Source organism: Polypterus senegalus, chromosome 12, assembly GCF_016835505.1.
Source record: "Polypterus senegalus isolate Bchr_013 chromosome 12, ASM1683550v1, whole genome shotgun sequence".
Taxonomy (NCBI): domain Eukaryota; kingdom Metazoa; phylum Chordata; class Cladistia; order Polypteriformes; family Polypteridae; genus Polypterus; species Polypterus senegalus.
Genome location: NC_053165.1, coordinates 79,614,472 through 79,634,001, shown reverse-complemented (window position 1 = coordinate 79,634,001; position 19,530 = coordinate 79,614,472). Strand labels below are relative to the sequence as shown.

Here is a 19,530-nt window from a genome sequence, read left to right as displayed (position 1 = left end):
TGCGGCGCAACTGCACCGCATTGGCAGTGTAGCCAATATTACCAAATTGAGTGAAATAATTGACTGCCTATTGGGTTATTTTCGTGATACAACTAACAGCGGCATAATTTTTGTCGAAAATACGTTCGTCTCGCGCAGATTGACTTCATCGGTGTCGTCGTTTACGAGATTTTTAAAAATTAAAACTTATGTAATCTTTTCTTTACATAAAAAAATTAAAGAAGAATAAATAATTTATTCTTTGTTTTGGGGATTAGAATTACTACCAAAAACCGCACAAGGCATTTTAACAGTCATTAAAGCACTTAAAAAAAAAAAATTGTAAATATTTCATCGAAGTTAGCCGAACACATGCAAATCTTATGGAACTAAAAATGATAGGATACAGCGACACTGCACGAGTATCATACCTTTGTTAGTTGTATCAGGGGTTATTGCCATCTATTTTATATTATGCAGGGGGCGCAGATTTATTCCAGGTTGAAAGGGGTGCATAATACGAACGTTTGAGAACCGCTGTCTTAGAGCAATGTAAATAATTATTAACTTGAAATGGCTCCTCTATTACTTAGCTTTTACCTGCTCAACTGCCTAATGCTATATAGACAGCCATTACGTTAGCCTGCCTGACTCCGTTGCTTAACTTCTACAGACGTAAAGTAAAATTACTAGTCCTGTCAGCATTGCGCAAATAATAATGAATGATTATTGAGGGAGGAATTAAGTACTATTCACCTTTGACAGCAATTAAAATATCTGCTCTATCACTCACCGTAGTTGTTTGTTGCACTAGCAGTATGGCGTTACGATCTTGTCACAGCATGTTAAGAGGGAGGAGCTTCTTGCCCACTCATGAAACAGAGAAATTAAGTAGCCATAACATTATATTAGGTTAGACGAACTTGAATATTGCTTTTCAATAAATGAAAAAAGGAATTTGAGTTTAGATTACTTACAAGTCTAAGCTAAAGTATGTACTAATAAAATTCTTTCACGTCAACATACTAAATCATGTTTTCAAATTAAAATGTTTAATAAAATCATTGAACTTGAATTTTTAACCTAATATAATGCATTTGGTTAAGTGGTGGTTAGAGGTCCCTTGAATTGCTTTTTAGAGTGAAAGACGCGGTGCAACGAGCGTGACTTGTGTCCGGTTAAAATGATTGGCAAACATAAAGCACTTCCAAAATACCGCTTTATAAAGAGAGATGCTTTAAAATGCTTCTAAAACCTTTTTCATCCCATTTAAATATATTCCGGTTCAAATGATTGGTAAACATTAACATAAAGCACTTCCAAAAATACAGCTTTATAAAGAGAGATGCTTTAAAAATGATCTAAAAACTTTTTTCATCCCCTTTTAAATATAATTTGATATATAAGCCTTGTAAAAATCACACAGTTAAATAGGCAACAGCACCCTTTTTAAATGGCTTATTTTTTAAAAAAAGCTATCCTCGGTGTATAAAAAGTATTTCCCCAAACTTAGATTTTATTTTTTAGACATTTATAGGTCTAAAAGTTAGATCGCCTTCAATATGCCGTCATTCTGGGAAAAAAGGTAAAGACGCTTTGGCCATCCACGAAAACGGAGGACATTTACCCAATACATGCGGCGCTCGCCTGAAGCTAAAGTGGTGATGGGGGGTGCGCTTCACAGCACAGAGATGGCAGGTGTTTGTGTGACCGGTTAGGGTTAAAGGATGGGCCGCGATTCAGAGTACCTAGCAACACAAATTACCTTACCTTGTGGAATGCAGCTTGTAAAACAAAGGATGATTTTAGGAGACATTTCAAAGACGCGGTGCAACGAGCGTGACTTGTGTCCGATTGAAATGATTGGTAAACATCTGGTATCATAAAGCACTTCCATAATACATCTCTATAAAGAGAGATGCTTTAAAAATGATCTAAAAACTTTTTTCATCCCCTTTTAAATATATTTTGATATATAAGCCTTGTAAAAATCACACAGACGTATGCCGCAGTTCCCTTTTAAATCATGTTTGAGACGTCTAAAATATCTAGCCTGGGCTGATTGGTGGCTGATACCAAAAATGTTCACATATATACAGAGCTTAACTTTAGGGTTTATTTTCCTGGGGGGCGTTTAAAATCAGACAAAACACAGTTACTAAAAAAGAGCAAAACCCTAATTTCCTTAATTACATTGTCCTCCTGGCTGAGTAATGAATCACGTCCTGTACATGTCTGCCGTCCCTTACAAAATGAGCAACCTAAAAACGTTATATAGTGTAAGTATAATATAATGAAGTTATTTTTAAAAGTAACACCACGCCGCTCAAGAGAGAGACTGATTCCACAGGTGTTTTTGGATTTGCTGTGGTCAGTGATTTTTTTATTTTTAGATAGATAGATAGATAGATAGATACTTTATTAATCCCAAGGGGAAATCACCTAGAAGCCTTTTGACAAAGGAAAACTCTGTAAATGCACTTGTGCGTTTAAACGGAGCTTTATAAGGAAGCACACGAGGCTCTACTGGAGTGTGCTGGTTTAACTAGAGGCCTTTAAAACACCCTTTGGCAAGCCACGAATACGTCGGTCATTTTTCAACTGTTTCCAAGGCACATAGCCCCCAGCGTCTATATGATCTTCTTAGAAAAAATATTTCTTTTATCTTTGTATAGGATGAAATGAAATAAAACTATTCTTCATGCAGACTATTCATGATTCTTATATATTTTTAAAAATGGAAGTTTGAATCCTTTTTTATAATATATTTTAGAGGGTTATATCCCCGAAGAGTCTCCGATCTTTTATACGGATTCAGGTAAGACCCTTTTTTTAAAACTGCTTTAGGCTTGCAAGGTGCTTCAGAGCACTCGTGCGTGTGTGCGTGCATTTTGGGCACGCGCATCGTGCGTGTGTGCGCGAGCTTGGGCACGCACTTGTGTCCAAAGTCCGGGCGACTTGTAAACGTCTCCAGTGTATTGTTTAATGGGTAAATGAATAGGGTTAAGAACTAGGGTGTCTGTTTTGATAAAGTTTTTATCTCGGTGTAGGGATTGAGGTTTCAGGTAGTTACAAAATAACCTATTTAGTCCGAGATTCTGTTTAGCTAACGTAAAATAGATTTTTTTGTATGGACAAGCATCTAGCGGAATAGAGTCTGCAGGGTGGCAACGCATGAGCTGTGGTTGCATGTGTGGATGGATTGATTTAAAGAGAGAGCACGTGTGTTTTTTAATGAGCCGAGGCAAACCTTGGAAGCTTAGGACTTTTTGTTTTTTAGAAGCTAGTCCTTTACACAGTGAAGAAGTTTCTCAAGGGGCTTCCTCAGGGTTGACCAATCGCAGTAGTTTTTGTCTCGGCGTCTGAAAATTCAAACAGGGGCCTCTCCTCTGAGAATATTCAGGAGTGGCTTTAAAGCGCAGGCCGGTGGTGCATTAACTCCGACATAATAAAAGGATTCTGAACGACCTGCAGAAGGGACCCGCTGGTGAAATGCCTACTGTCCGAAACGGCCTCTCTCTGTACGGAGCCGCCTGTTTTAAAAGGCTGAGATAACGAAACATTTTTGCTTTATAAACTCTCATTTGAACAACCGGTTAGAGACAGACTCCAGGAGCTTACTGTAACGGTGTTTTCATTCATTTCATTAAATGTAATGATTTTAATACAGAATAGTAGCCCAGATTCCGGATGATTTTAGACGTGTGAGTAATATAATGAAGTTATTTTTAAAAGTAACCCCAAACCGCACAAGAGAGACTGATTCCACGTGTTTTTTAGGATTTGCTGCGGTCAGTGATTTTTTTTACATTTTTTGCTTAGCTCATTTCTATCACCTAGGAGCATTTTGACAAAGGAAAACTCTGTAAGTACACTTGTGCATTTAAACGGAGATTTATAAGAAAGCAGGTTGCACACCTTATCCCAGTTTTGTACGTGCATTTAAAAGCACTCACTGTTACACGAGCACAAATGTTAATATTTTCTGTCTACTCAGAACTAAAATTATTTCTATTAACACAGGGGATAATTCGAAATCATTTTACTATTTTTAATTAAAAAGTTAAAAACAGAAAAGCCCAATTATGATTTTTGTTTCTGCGGTGGGTTGGCGCCCTGCCCGGGATTGGTTCCCTGCCTTGCGCCCTGTGTTGGCACGGAACGGCTCCAGCAGACCCCCGCGACCCCGTGTTCGGATTCAGCGGGGCGCTCTGTTGCACATCCGAAGTTCGTTGTACTAAAATAGCAGAGCTAATGACTCTTTCTGCTTAAACTAATGATCAAATATTTAGGTAATTCTTAATTAAACACTAAAGCATTAGTGAACAAAACATATTTTCAGTAACCCAGTAAAATGACCAGTTGCTTTAACATGAAAATAAAGCATTATAAGAAAAATCCCTTTTTCCAACAGGTTTTCTTGACCGGTCTTTGGAATTATCAGTGCCTTTCTGATCACATCCACCCCAAACATAGCATAGAACTTAATTTCTGTACTCATTTTAAATGATAATAGCCAGTATAAAGACCCTTAAAGGAACTGGAGACATCCGATATCTTCTATCATATATCTTTTCTTGCCACCCCAAGTCATTCAGATTCTGCTTACAACACACGGTTATTTTTCTCAAACGGCCAAATCTTTGGCCTGCTAATCATGAAAAAATCAGATTTTATTCTCATGACACTTTTATTATACCTACTTAACTTTTATCGACATTTATCTACCTCTATATTTATTTTTCTGTATCAGAATGTAGTTTAAGTTCATTTGTTTTGGGTTCAATAGATGTATTTTTCATATTTTCGATTCTTGTTTTCTTTTATTTCACATCTTCGAGTCCCCTTTTTGTTACTTCGCGCCCCCTAGCGTTTGAGAACCACTGTGTAGGTTTTATGTGTAAAACACTCTGCGGCATTTCAAGCTAAGTTAGATCCCCTTGTTTATTCAGCCGTTCGTCGGTGTTCCATTTTTATTATAAATTGTATTTAGTCTCTCTTTACTTACTAAGCATTTTGTACGATGATTAGAAAACAGTTATCTTGTTCAGGCTTTAATTTAAAACAGCATTTTCATCAACAGGTTATAAACACTTTGGTACTCAGGGGGCTTTGTATAATACAACGTTTTAGAAATTCTGTGAACGCCTTCCATTTTACATCAGTTATGAACCCCTGAAAATAAGAACGGTTAGAGGAGGTTATAGGAGCAGATACACTACAGGGCTGCTGAGGATTAGGCTTTGGACACGTTACGCCAATCAGGATGGAAAATGTTTTAGTGAATAGTTACATCATATCTATTATATGTGTTAGCACAAGGATTAAAATTTTACTAAAACTATGAGGTTTTATTCTTTCTTTTAGGTAGTCCAGGTGACATAGGACGGCTGTCATTGAAAACCGCTTTTCCCCTCTGTTTGTGAAAAAGCACCCTTGGTTTTAGTAGCATTCAGGGTGAAGGGGATGTAAGTTTAAACTGTGATTCCAAGAGTCAACAAGTGTCTTCAAACGTCTTGAATACGAATCACAGGACCAGAGTTTGTGCAGGGGTCATAGTCAGGGGCAGAGTTAAGATGGACATTATTATTAATCCAAAATGAAACAATGACTCGCCCCTATGACAAAGATAAGACAGTACAAACTAAAATGTACAAATACTAAGTGACAGAGGAGATTAAAAAACATCTTAAGACCGGATCACCAAGGGATCACCCCAAGCTCACCGAACACTGCAACAGAACCGACGTGTTCTGCGATTTATTATCAGCTAAACTGTCATCTATGTACAGTAGGCACTTCCACAGGATTGCAAAGAGTTGGGGAAAACATTATTGAACATCGGCTAGTATGAGGCTAATTAACATGAGCCGGTTATTGTTAGAATCTTATCTGGCACTAAAAGTGTGGCGTGTGCTCCTCCTGATTCAGGAAGAACATTAAATATTGGATTTTAAAATATGAACTAGACTGGTAGTCATGATGGTAAGGACATTTTGTGCAAAATAAATAAATAAAGATAATACTTAACCCTAATTGATATCATTAAATGATATTTCTGTGTTTTATTCAGATGTAATATTTTTAATTTGCCTTTTTAAATAACTTTAAATAAAAATAACTTCATTATATTATACTTACACTATATAACGTTTTTAGGTTGCTCATTTTGTAAGGGACGGCAGACATGTACAGGACGTGATTCATTACTCAGCCAGGAGGACAATGTAATTAAGGAAATTAGGGTTTTGCTCTTTTTTAGTAACTGTGTTGTGTCTGATTTTAAACGCCCCCCAGGAAAATAAACCCTAAAGTTAAGCTCTGTATATATGTGAACATTTTTGGTATCAGCCACCAATCAGCCCAGGCTAGATATTTTAGACGTCTCAAACATGACGTTGCACCGCGTCTTTGAAATGTCTCCTAAAATCATCCTTTGTTTTACAAGCTGCATTCCACAAGGTAAGGTAATTTGTGTTGCTAGGTGCTCTGAATCGCGGCCCATCCTTTAACCCTAACCGGTCACACAAACACCTGCCATCTCTGTGCTGTGAAGCGCACCCCCCATCACCACTTTAGCTTCAGGCGAGCGCCGCATGTATTGGGTAAATGTCCTCCGTTTTCGTGGCTTGCCAAAGCGTCTTTACCTTTTTTCCCAGAATGACCGCATGTTGAAGGCGATAACTTTTAGACCTATAAATGTCTAAAAAATAAAATCTAAGTTTGGGGAAATACTTTTTATACACCGAGGATAGCTTTTTTTTTTAAAATAAGCCATTTAAAAAGGGTGCTGTTGGCTATTATTTAACTGTGTGATTTTTACAAGGCTTATATATCAAATTACTAGCAAAAAACCCGCGCTTCGCAGCAGAGAAGTAGTGTGTTAAAGAAGCAATGAAAAAGAAAAGGAAACATTTTGAAAATAACGTAACATGATTGTCAATGTAATTGTTTTGGCACTGTTGTGAGTGATGAGTGTTGCTGTCATCTATCTATCTATCTATCTATCTATCTATCTATATATATATATATATATATATATATATATATATATATATATATACACATACATATACATACACACAAATACATATATATATATATATATATATATATATATATATATATATATATACACACACACATATATAATACATATATCTACATATATACACACACAGCTATTTCAGTATCAGTGCAATACGCTGTTTGTTAAAACGGATAACTCCCGCTCTTACGTGCAAGTCTGCGTGGATATTATGAACTATCGTATTTGTTCAAGTTCTATTTAAATTTTAAATAGAAGGAATTTTTATTTAGTCGACAGAAATATCTTTGGTAGGAATGGTAAAAACAGACAGGAATATTATTCCTGAATAAATCAACTCAAACCTTAAACAACTTATAATATTTTGCTCTCCATAAAAATATATCCTGTCTAAATTATACAAGTTAGAAATAAAGTAAACGTTAAAAGAACAAACATTCAAATTTCTTTACTCTTATGTAATTTTATATAAAAATAAACTTAGATTTTAAATATCCCAAAAGATTTTGCTCTCCATAAAAATATATCCTGTCAAAATTATACAAATTCAAATATGAACATGCTGCATAACAAAACCTGGAAATATAAATAAAATGTGTTCCTTTCAGCAATAACAAATCAAATCATTCAGTTGTCTTTGCTCATATGTCATTTTAGAGCTGGACGCCTGGCATCTTTTTGGCACAGGTTCGTTTCTGTTTGGTGTGAGGTTCTGTGTTGTGGAGATTCTCAGGATGGATTGCAGGTGCTCATCAGTGAGGCGACTCCTGTGTGCTGTTTTGTTAGTCTTTATCACTGAGAAGAGCTTCTCACACAGATATGTGCTACCAAACATGCACAAGGTTCGAGCCGCATGTAGACGGACTTTTTTTGTTCTTCAAAGTCACCAAAGCGCGTGCAAACTCAGTGTGCTCAGTTTATCAGCAAAGTGCGTATTTGGGAACACCGTAGTGACGACTTGGTTTAACATTACTTGGCAACAGGGAAAGTGGGGCAAATTGCACTGGTGCATAAAAGCAGCTTCACTTGAAATCACTGTGTGATTGTGCACGGGTAAAAACGTCCGCTGAAGTGTCAGATTCTTATTTAATTCTTCTGCTTTCTGTATCTTCTGCATTGCATTCAGGTTACCCTGATGTTTTGTCTCATAGTGCCGTCTTAGATTAAATTCTGTAATTACAGCCACATTAGCTCCACAAATGAGACACACGGGTTCAGTAAACATATACTCAGCCTCCCATCGGTTTTAAAGGCTCTATTTTCAGAATCAACTTTTCTCTTCAGCATCGTGTGAGCTAGCTTCGCAATAACTTGCAGCATCATAAGGTAGACTTGATTAACGCGGTAAGTGTTCGGCAAGGCAGCTGAAGCGCTGCATTATGGGATCTGTAGTTTATTGTGTTACCAGCGCTTCATATACCCGGGCATTAATAACAATAATACAGTATATAAAATGATCTCGCAGGCCGGATATAATTACACGCGGGCGGATGTGGCCCTGCCCTTGAGTTTGACACATATGGACTAAATAGAACTTGAAAAGATATATTTTTTCAAATGTGATCGCGCAATTCAGATAGAGTTGACGCGCACTACAGCCTGCATGCCTCAATAAGTCATCCTCCCTCGCTCTTACTTTTTACCGCTCATCTAATGAATACACTGAGTATGGCTTTACCAAAACAATCATTGATGGCAAATAAAGTATCCATTATTCGAGTATGTAGATCGGGATATATATATACATATATATATACCCGCGTATCGCAGCGGAGAAGTAGTGTGTTAAAAAGCTAGAAAAGAAAAGGGAACATTTTAAAAATAACGTAACATGACTGTCAATATACAGTATTTGTTTTGTGAGTGTTACTGAGTGTTGCTGTCATCAAGGATTTGATTATCATTATTTCTTTCAATCAGGTTCGTATTTGTAGGATGTGTTGTGTTCAAGTTACATTCCGTGTTTGTCAATCGCTGTAAAGATGACAGGTTTCATTCATCGATTCGTTTCTTACTGCATCAATAAACAGCTCGTCTTCTTCTTTATCTGAGACCTGACACACTGCATGCACGGGTTGTTTTTACACTGTCTTCCTTTAGCGGGACATTGACTTTTTCCACGTGTGCTTTGTTTCCGCAGTAGCTGGATTTATGAATATGCTTGTATGTATCAGACGCTTCATACTTTTTGCTGCCTTTTCAATTGTGTAATTCGGTTTTGTTCAGCTCTTTGGAACTGTTGCTTTTATCTGTGCACTGCGCCAGTTCACGTGAGCCGCCGGTGTACATGCATCGAAGGTTCCCAGCTGTGCTGGTGCCATCTCGTGCTATGTCCATGGCTGTATTTAATGTTACCTTAGTCCTGGCACTTAAAACTTTCTCTCACAGTTTCGCTGAGTTTGTGTCAAACACCACCCTGACCATCTCATCTTCCTCTCCATAAGCACAGTCCTTCACCCGTGAATATTTAGTGGAGTTTGCTATTGGATTGCCGCTGACGGACGGCCTTATATGGGCAGGCACTAAATTACAAACGCCAGCGCAGCCTGTCTATGAACTTAATTTAAAGTGTAGGTTTACATCGTGCTTTGTTTCTGAAGTAGCAGAACTCATGAATATGGTTGTATATGTCACTCGCTCGCTTCTTATTGTTTCACTGCCTTCTCAATTATATAATGCATGTTTTCTTCAGCGCTTTTGAGGTCTTCCTGGTTTTCTATGTACTGCGTGATTACGTGGGAGGCGTGATGATGTCACACGAAACTCCGCCCCCACGGCGTTCAAGCTCATCTCCATTACAGTAAATGGAGAAAACAGCTTCCAGTTATGACCATTACGCGTAGAATTTCGATATAAAACCTGCCCAACTTTTGTAAGGAAGCTGTAAGGAATGAACCTGCCAAATTTCAGCCTTCCACCCACACGGGAAGTTGGAGAATTAGTGATGAGTCAGTGAGTGAGTGAGTGAGTGAGTGAGTGAGGGCTTTGCCTTTTATTAGTATAGATATTTAAAAGGGGATGAAATAAGTTTTTAGATCATTTTTAAAGCATCTCTCTTTATAAAGCTGTATTTTTGGAAGTGCTTTATGTTAATGTTTACCAATCATTTGAACCGGAATATATTTAAATGGGATGAAAAAGGTTTTAGAACCATTTTAAAGCATCTCTTTATAAAGCGGTATTTTGAAGTGCTTTATGTTTGCCAATCATTTTAATCGGACACAAGTCACGCTCGTTGCACCGCGTCTTTGGAATGTCTCCTAAAATCATCCTTTGTTTTACAAGCTGCATTCCACATGTAAGGCAATTTGTGTTGCCTAGGTGCTCTGTATAGCGCCCCTCCTTTCTCCCCTAACCGGTCACACAAAACACCTGCCATCTCTGGGCTGTGAAGCGCATTTCTGTATCCCCGGAGGTCCAATCTATGGTTTTAAGACTCAAGGGACAAATGCCAGCTTGGTTTCAATCCGCTTCTGGTAAATATTTGTGCTCCGCTCACTCTGGGATTATCTGAATACAATTGTAACTTTTAGAAAACTATTCGCCGTGCTTTCGCGATCTGTTTCCTTAGGGGCAGCTGATTATGTAAGGGGCGGGACTTCCGGTGTTGCATCAGCTGGGAGGGACTTCCGGTATTGCGTCATATGGGCGGGGCTTCGGGGTAATCAATCATAGGGTGGGACTTCCGGTCCAAAGTCCAAAGGGGGTGGGGCTTAAGGGTCATAAATCATTGTGACAGAAGCCACATGCATATAACTACTGATGTTCATTTTTGCTGTTACAATCCTGTGTGTTTGTATAATGTTTCAGTAAACTGTTCTGTGATCCACTCTTCGTCTTCTATTTTTTTTTTTTTATTATTATTCTTTTCGAACCTGACGAGGAGGTCGCGTCAATATATTTATTATACACTCACACACGCGTTCAAATGTATCAACATAATTATAATGGAGAATTCGAAACCATTTGTCGTTTGGTGCCTTAGCCGTAACTTGAGCTACCACTGCTGATTATTAATCCCGGTGCGCGACTGCACTCGTGGGTACGGTTTGTAGATTTGCTTACCTCAAGGTGACCAGCAGCCGCCTTCAGGACTCACACTGACTTGCGTGTTGGCTGATCGGCAGTCAAAACCCGAACATGACAACCGACTGGATTAGAACATCCGCAGGAAATCGTCGCATTTCTTCATAGATCACACACACACACACAAACACGCGCGCGCGCTGTGCTTTCTCTTCCTACGTTGCCGTATCAGGAGGATTTTCAACACCAGGAGGTTAACGTTCAGGTCTAATAAAGTCAACTGATTCACGTTCCGCGAATTCAAGGAAGGGGTGAACCTCAAACCCCACAGGTCTAAAACACCGAGGAGTCCAGAGTCTGGACTTCCTGATCACTGCCCCCTAAAGGTAAACACACAAAACTACAATCGGGGCTGCAGGTACGAATATTTATTTGAATTATTTTGCCATTTATTTGTACTCGGGGAACAAATAACGTGACATCAAATAGGCACTGTCTGCGTCTGCCTGCTTGTGCTTAAGCTGCACCCCCGCTGACAAGAACACGAGTGAAGCTCCGCTTTCGCTTTTGGAACGCGTTGGACTTCGCGAGGCCACTTTATCTTTTTTTCAGTTGAACGTGCAATATGTGACGCTCATTTTGACCGGCAATGTAATCGGTTATACACGCGGGTTCCATAGTCACCATTTGTGTCACACTGTTGGTAATACTTGAATCTAATTCATTTATTTTTTTGACCGGGAGGATATTAGCAGATATGGTTACGTGTTTGTTTCTGGGTGTAACTCATTAAAGTGTATTTAAATAAAGTCTTCATAATTATTGTATTTTATTCAAGAACACTGCAATAGCCTAATACAAGGCATGCAAAACTGACAAAAGTAAACTCGTGGGTCATCTATTCTCACTCCTTAAAACACACAAAATGAACTGAATATGAACTATAGTTCAGAATTAAAAAGGTGAACTGAACGTGAATTTATTCATTTGAATCTGAGCGAGTTCTTGTGAGATGTGAACTTGCACAACATTGGAGAATGAACACCGGCAAAGAAAATGAACCTGCAGATACGATACGACTAAATCCATTTTCATCTGCACGGCTGCCCAAATAAGAACACAGAAGGTACAAATGCAGAACAGCTGCGGCCTCCCAAAATGCTGCTTACTGCAACAACCGCCTTGGGTTTCCTCTCCTTGCATCGTTCTGATGAGCCAGCTTGCTGCCTTCACTTCTGTAATGTTCTCATCATGATATAATATTGTAAAGATTATTTAAAGTTTGTACTATTATATTTAGTGTCACACAGGGGAGGGTGGCTCCGGCTCTGCTCTGCTAAAAATGACAGGCAAGATTTTGAAAGTGACACGTTTGGTAGCACGTTATGCATTTGTTCCCCTAGAATACAGGAACAAAGACCCCTGACTCGACTCCCACACTCTGCCTGCCACAGACTGAGCACCAGCGGGTTTTGTTTGATCACCAACTGGGTCGCCTGCCCCACCTTCTGTCACTTGTGAAGTCCGTCGCGTTTTACCCACCTGCACCAGAAGTTTGTTAATGTTTTCAGGATCCAATGAGCTTTTGTTGGGTGCGGGAGCACAACGCACGAACGTGAGCGCCCCAGAGAAGTGGCTGTGAAGAGCGAAGTGGTGTGAAGTGCGCCGCGCCCATTCGTCCTCAGCAATAACTCTCTAAACTACTAAGAGACCTGAAAGACGGCTCCAAGCCTTGTGGTGAACCGATCGGCACAATGCTTTCACTTATTTGTGATATAAAGTCGGTCAATGTTTGTGGAGGGTCTCTCGTGCGGTTCAGGAGCTTCCCGGTCGTCCACTTTTATCTAACATCAGATCTTCTTCTTCTTCTTCTTCTTCTTCTTCTTCTTCTTCTTCTTCTTCTTCTTCTTCTTCTTCTTCTTCTTCTTCTTCTTCTTCTTCTTCTTCTTCTTCTTCTTCTTCTTCTTCTTCTTCTTCTTCTTCTTCTTCTTCTTCTTCTTCTTCTTCTTCTTCTTCTTCTTCTTCTTCTTCTTCTTCTTCTTCTTCTTCTTTTGCAGACCCAGGTATTCGAACTGCCGGGGTTTCTGCTTTAGGGAGCCGACAGAGATGCGGGTCACCGCATCAAGTCAAAAGGTGCAGGAGTCTGCTTTCAACTAAAGTAATAAAAGGCAAAGCCCTCACTCATCACTAATTCTCCAGGTTCCCGTGTAGGTAGAAGGCTGAAATTTGGCAGGCTCATTCCTTACAGCTTACTTACAAAAGTTAGGCAGGTTTCATTTCGAAATTCTACACTTAACGGTCATAACTGGAACCTACTTACGTACATATATACGGCCATAACCTGCAGGTCGGTCGGCGTGTGAGGCGGAGTTGCGTCCCTCATCGTCACGCCTCCCACATAATTGAGTGCCTGCCCATCAGCAGCAATCCAATAGACACGCGGCCACTAAATATTCGTGGGTGACGGACTGTGCTTATGCAAAGGAAGATGAGATGGTCAGGGATAGACTAGTGTTTGGCACAAACTCGGCGAAAGTGCGAGAGAAACTTTTAAGTGCCGGGTCTGAGCTAACATTAAATAAAGCCGTGGACGTCGCGAGATCGCACGAGATAGCACAAGCACAGCTGAGAACCTTCGATTCATGTACTCCGAGCGGCTCACGTGAACTGACTTTGCAGGACTGGGAAAGGTGAACCCGTGTATGCAGTGTGTGATGTCTCAGATGAAGAGGAAGACGAGCTGCTTATTGATGCAGTAAGAAAGGAACAACCCTCTGAATCTGAACAAGCCTTTGTAGACATATCAATAGGAAAGCAAGGTGTAATGCTTAAATTTAAATTACGCTGCCGCTAAATATTCGCAGGCAAATCCACAACCTAATACTGTACCGGGAATGCCCGTTAAACATCTGAAATTCACGAGTACCGAACACTTCAATGAATGAAACCTCTTATCTTTACAACGGTTGACAACGAAGATGAGATGGTCAGGGATAGACTAGACAAACGGAATGTAACTTGAACACAACACATCCTCCAAATACGAACCTGATTGAAAGAAATAATGAGAATCCTTGATGACAGCAACAGTCACAAAACAATTACAGTGACAATCAGGTTACGTTATTTTTAAAATGTTTTCTTTTCTTTTTCATAACTTCTTTAACAGACTACTTCTCCGCTGCAAAGCGCGGGTATTTTGCTAGTATTTAATAAATAAATCGGGGCTGTGACGTGTCCATTTTATCGAAGCACAGCTCCGGCTCTCTGGAAATATTCGCTATTAACCGTTAAGTCATTCTATTCACCTTGGGGGGGTTTCTTCAATATTTCTCGTCGGCATAGGGGGGCAAGTGTAGTCTGGGTAAACCTGGAAGACATTTTTAAGAGGGAAGATTCATATCCCTGTCGCAAAAATAAACGGGAAACCAAGAAGGAGTCGGAGATAACGCGTGACATTACCGGAACAGATCTAAAATACGCCAGGCCGAGGCACTCTGTGGGAAATGACCGGTTTTACAAACCCAATTTAACCTTTGGACTCAAAAGAAACAGAATGGCTCATCTTTAAAACGCGACATCATTATTATGAGCACGGACAGAAGGCCAATGTGATTTAGCCCAGCAAATCCAAGAGCAGGAAGTCCGTAATGCATTAAACACAGAAGGAGGTAACTGAGCACAAAAATGACTACCTACACCAGCACTCAGCAAGTCACAACATAGACCAGCGTACCCAAGACCGCCCTGACTTAGAGCCTCGTCCATCGATCATTTCTTTGCCAACAATTCCACTTCAAATTCAACTTCTCCTCCCCACGACTCCTCCGCTACTTTCAAGCTCAACACTTTACTAAAGCGAATCTGCCCGATCTTTTTTTGCCACCCCGCCCACCTCGTGCTGTTCCAGAAGTACAATACAATACAATACAATTTATTTTTGTATAGCCCAAAATCCCACAGGAAGTGCCGCAATGGGCTTTAACAGGCCCTGCCTCTTGACAGCCCCCCAGCCTTGACTCTCTGAGAAGACAAGAAAAAACTCCCAATAAAAACCTTGTAGGGAAAAATGGAAGAAACCTCGAAAGAGAGACCCCTTTCCAGGTAGGTTGGGCGTGTAGTGGGTGTCAAAAGTAGGGGGTCAATACAACACAATGCACAGAACAGAACAATTCCTTAAGACAGCATAATAATAAAAATTTTAGAAGTACGGTTTAACAGTAGATGATATGACATCATTAGGTTTGGATATTTTTAGAGTCCTGGAGACCTCATCCATCAAGCTGCCTCCCCATTTGGCCATGCCACGGCTGAAACGTTGCTCCGATGAAAGGACCCCTCTTTCCCATGATTCCTGTGATCCTCCATCAGGGATGATTTTACCGTAGGCAGGCAAACAACTTGGCAGGTGGGCCGTGGCACCAAGTGGCACATTTGGGTACCGAGAACAGAAACAGAATAGGTGAGGGTTAGTATTCAAATATAATTATCAGGAATACAGAAGTATTCCTGGTCCAGTGACGTGCGGTGAGGTTCATGGCTGGTGCGGCACTGAGTCCTTCAGAGTCAGATTTACAAATCTATGAACCCAGAAGAGTAGCTTATTGACTATTCAGTTGGCAGCCAGCAGGCACATACGGGTTATGTTTCACATCTCATCAGAATTCTTTACACACACATAAGTAAGGCACATATTTGGCTAAGAAAGAACAGCGTCGGGAGAAAGCGCATTTGCTCTGCGCCCTCAGTGTTCTAAAGTGTGAATTCCGCAATTCATACTCATTAACGGTTTCCTCCCACAATCCAAAGACATGCCGGTTAGGTGGATTGGCGATTCTAAATTGGCCCTCATGTGTGCCTGGTGTGTGTCCTGCGGTGGGTTGGCACCCTGCCTAGGATTGGTTCCTGCCTTGTGCCCTGTGTTGGCTGGGGTGGCTCCAGCAGACCCCCGTGACCCTGTGTTCGGATTCAGCGGGTTAGACAATGGATGGATGGATACTCATTAACTATAAATGAAAGTATTGAGTGATATACAAAAAAAAAACGATTTCAATTTTGACCTTAATTGAAATATTTAGTTTTTTTAAGCTTTTCCATTTTGATGCTTTTTCAATTTTAATAGAGAAAAAAAGGATAGCAAGAAAAACAAAAGAATATTTTATTTAATTTCAAAATTTAGTTTTTAAATATTGGATTGTTTTTTTTCTCTTAGTCTGATCTTACTTTTTAATAAAACTTAAAACCATTTATTGTCTTACCTTTATTTGTAAATGAAGTCCATGCGCCTATCCCTTTCCACGGAAATCTCCGTCACTTTCTTGTAAAAGTCCTCCTTGTTTTCCTTTAGTTTTGCAAATCTTAACCTTTCAATTTGGCAGTCAGTCGGAACAAAAAATAAGAATAAACGGACCGCTGCAGCGCACGTGACCTTCTGATGTCGCTTTGGCGCCTCTGCGTAGAACAACAGGAATAAGCAGCTGTTGGGCTGACATGCGCCCCCTTCAGGCCGACACAGTACTGTCTGCCTCAACCTGTGCCTTTTCACTGCGGTTTAATGTCCGATCAGCAAGACTAAATATGTCAGACACAATCATTAAAGATATTAGTCAGACTCTAGAAAGTCAGGGTGTATAATAAACGTGTCTGCAAACCTTATACTGGCGACATGGCGACATACAGACAGACAGCAACGGGCACACGCCACATGCATCAACCCCCTGGGTGAAGGAGAGCGCAGTCCGAGCTGAGGTAAGGCTCGTCGCTGCCGCACCTCGCGTTTCTCCGCTGTATTTGAAGAGGAAACGCGCCAATGCAGTGATTTTGACTATACAAATTTATAACACAGGCCAGTGGACAAATTCATTTTATGTTATCTTTTTTAGTTTTTTTTTGTTTTTACTTTTCATGATGACAGCTCCTGACCACACGTTCCTGTCTTGGTCCATCGTGAAGATTCGCATAGCATCTCTACAATTTATAAAAACCATCTTAAAGTCGGCCCCTTTCAAAGACTCCAGAGTGGCTTTTGGGTGAATCTGTCACTTAGTATTTCAGAAACTGAGCACAGAATTCATTCGAGCACCACATGTGCAAAGCATTCAGTCATTCGTTCAACTTTAAAATCTTCTATAGAGCTCATTTATCTCCTATTAAAATTGCCCAAAATGATCCCAGGTCGCGATCCAACATGCGGACGTTTGGAATTGAGCTTCAGCCTCACTGGGCCGCACGTTCTGGGCGCCGAGCACCAAATTAACGACATTTTGGACAAAAATCTGTCAGAGTGCCTCGGTGTCCCAATCACTCCTAACCCAAGAACAGCTGTGTGTGGTGGGCTCTCAGAGGGGCTTACAGTGTAGAAGGATGAACTGGAATTGCCTTTACTGCACTACTAGCACATATCTGGCTCAACTGGATGAATCAAAACTCTGAAGTCGGTGGGTAACCGATGTTCTATACTACTTGAAATTGGGAAATGAAATTCTCACATAGAGGGTTTGTTCAAAACTGAAAAACCTGTCAGGAGCTTCCCTAATCAATAACCTTGTATAAGATTCCATTTGTTTAGGGAAAAGGACACCCTTCTTCCTCCTTTTATCGAATAGCTGCAGTCGTTGGTTCCTCTCTCTTTCTGTTGCATGGGGGTCAAAGTCTGCTTTGATTTGTTAAATTTTGACTTGGCTGTATATGGAATGTTATCCATTTCTAATAAAATTATCCATCCCGCTATATCCTAATACAGGGTCACGGGGGTCTGCTGGAGCCAATCCCAGCCAACACAGGGCGCAAGGCAGGAAACAAACCCCAGCCAGGGCGCCAGCCCACCGCAGGGCACACACACACCAAGAACACACTAGGGACAATTTAGGATCGCCAATGCACCTAACTTGCATGTCTTTGGACTGTGGGAGGAAACCAGGAAGCGAACTCGGGTCTCCTAACTGCGTGGCAGCAGCGCTAACCACTGCACCACCGTGCCGCCCCTAATTAAAATCAATCAATTCAATCAATAAAAAATATATTTTTAAAAAACCTCGTTTACATCCTGGCTGAGGTGAATGTGACTGAAGCGCAGCAGCACCTGGCAGATCACATCACCACTTTGGATAAGAGCCACGCGATCCCCCCAGTTAGAGCGATGGGCGACTTTAATGAGGCAGACCTCGCCATTGAGCTCCGCAGATGCAAGCAGTTCATTCATTCGACTCCGCTAAACGTGACGCACTCCGGCCGGGCTTGACCTCGAGTGCCGCCTGAGATTTCTGACCGCTTCCCACTTTCAAACAAAGGTAAAAATGAGCTAAAGAGGTGAAGAAATCCGTACGGCCGCGGACTGCTGCGTCAGCTGATGATTGTCAGGACTGCACAGACTGCGCGTGAAAGCCTTCATGAGCCGACCGCCATATCAGCTTCTGTGAAGAGGTTTGCATTCTCGGCCAAACTATTGTGATCTTCAACAATGGAGAGTCGCGGTGCGCCAGAGAACTAAGGAATCTGTGTCAGATAAGAGAGACAGAAAAAAAAGGAACCATAAAGCTGACGATAAGGACACCTGCACACATTCCAGGAGTCGGCTAACAGTGCAGTCAGATAAAGCAAACAGGAGCTTCAGTGTTGGGCAGACAATCGCGCCTCTGTGTTTAGTGCCCTCGGTCTGCCGTGAATTACAAAAAGAAGAAGTCGCTCCTCTGCTTCTGAAGTGGTTTGGACAAAAGCAGCCACTTCTTCACAAAAGCTTCACTCCTTCCTCCTCCTCCTCCTCGTCTTCTTCTTCTTCTTCCTAATTGGCCAAGGAACGAGACTTCTGTGCGTCTCACAACACAGAACTGCAAAAAGTCGGCTGGGCAGGACCCTGTTTCACCCACACCAATCCAACCTGGGCCAGGCTAACTTGGCAGACATCTTGAACCATTCTTGTGGTCAGTGTACCGTAGCCAATTGCTTTGAACTTCAGTTGTTCCCTGATGGGATCAGACAAGCTGCCTTGCTGATTACGGGCCTGTTGCTCTTCCACCAGGAACGGCTTCTTCTATCCCACCAGAAGTCTGACACTGCTGTGCTACTCGCCTGGAGCACACAGGTCTGTGGACGATGCCATCCAGCTGGGCCTTCGATTTAATCTGGCATAAGCTCCTTTTACAGTCCCAATGCTCGAGCACACTCTTTGTAGACTTTGGTTCAGCTTTGCTTCTGCAACTTCTACGGACTGAAGTGAATCCTGCCACCTGTAAAACTGGAGACGGTGCGTTTGGGTGGGGGCTGCCATCTCTCCATATTGGCACAGGTGCCCTTCCAGGCTGTGGTCTTCCCTCTCTACTTTACAGCCTGGACCCCAGTGACTGGAGGTCCACTGATCTTTAAGTAAAACTCCACAGGTTTGTTGAGGATGCCTGCAAACAAACCCATTGGAATAATAACTAATGCTATCAAAACAGCTTACAGAAAGGAGGTGTCTCATCTTGTGTCTTGGTGGTCCT

The 19,530-nt window shown here is 41.0% G+C and overlaps 1 protein-coding gene across 3 annotated transcripts in view; it reads right to left on the bottom strand.

Annotated features, from left to right (window-relative positions):
• The window catches only part of LOC120541161 (beta-1,3-galactosyltransferase 2-like), a 61,866-nt gene that overhangs the window by 24,952 nt on the left and 17,384 nt on the right, over positions 1-19,530 (bottom strand). The window lies entirely within an intron of this gene.